We start from the raw sequence: 1,271 nt of genomic DNA, 5'->3' as shown, positions 1-1,271 counted from the left end.
ACAAGTGACTCGACGGCACATAACAACAACAACAACCTTTTTTAAAAAACAGATAGCTGTCTTAAAAAACACAGATAGATGTCTTACACATGAACCTCACATGATAGACTACATAGGAATCAGATTGACTACATCTATTAAAGGAATCATTAGAGAAGCTTAATATCAGCCATCAAAACCAGGCCAAGGCACACTGTGGATCAGACTATCGGTTACTCATGTGCGTATTCAAATTGAGGCCGAAGTAAATGAACTTCATGAGAACCAAAATAACCTTGAGCCTGTCCACCTAAATTTTAAAATCAACAGATTTGAAGCATTAAACACCAGTGAGCGAAGACTAGATGAGCTGTGGGATGACATCATCCGTGAAGAGAGCAAAAGGTCATTACAAAAAGAGAGGAAAAAGAAAAAACTGAAGTAGTTGTCAGAAGAGACTCTGAAATTTGTGCTGGAGCACTGAGAAGTCAAATCAAAGGGAGAATATGCTGAAGTAAAAGAACTGAATAGAAGAATTCAAAGGGCAGCTCAAGAAGACAAAGCAAAGTGTTATTCTAATGCAATGTGGAGAAAGCTGGAATTGGGGAATAAAAAGGGAAGAACTGACTCTGTACTTCTCAAGCTGAGTGAACCAAAAAACAAATGTAAGCCTGAGTCACAATATGTTGAAAGTATCAAATGAAGATGGAAGGAATACCCAGTTTAAAATGAAGATTGGAGTGTGTCAGCATAGTATTTTCTCTCCATACCTACTTGGCCGGTATGCTGAGCAAATTATTTGAGAAGTTAGACTCTATCAAGAAGAATGTGGCATCAAGATCAGAGGAAGACTCATCAGTAACCTGTGTTATGAAGATGATGTCTCCTTTCTTGTGAAAGTGAGGAGAACTTGAAGCACTTGTGGCAGAAGATCCAAGAATACAGCCTTCAATATGGATTGCATCTCAATGTCAAGAAAACAAAAATTCTTACCGCTGGACCTATAGGCAATGTCATGATAGATAGAAAAAAAGATTGAAGTTGTCAACAAGTTCATCGTACTTGCATTCACAACGCCCTTGGCCCTAACAGTCCGGAAACTAGGAGATGTATTGCACTGGGAAAGTTTGCAGTGAGGCACCTCTCCAAATTATTGAAGAGCAATGATGTTAGTTTGAGGACTAAGGTGTGTTTGATTCAGGCCATGGTCTTTCTGATCACTTGGTATGCATCTGAGAGCTGGATAGTTAATAAGGATTGCAGAAGAAGTGTTGATGCCTTTGAGTTGTGGT

Source organism: Elephantulus edwardii, unplaced genomic scaffold (genome assembly GCF_000299155.1).
Source record: "Elephantulus edwardii isolate Elephantulus edwardi_28Jun2011 unplaced genomic scaffold, EleEdw1.0 scaffold00011, whole genome shotgun sequence".
NCBI classification, from domain to species: Eukaryota; Metazoa; Chordata; class Mammalia; order Macroscelidea; family Macroscelididae; genus Elephantulus; species Elephantulus edwardii.
Note: the sequence above shows the minus strand (reverse complement) of the source record.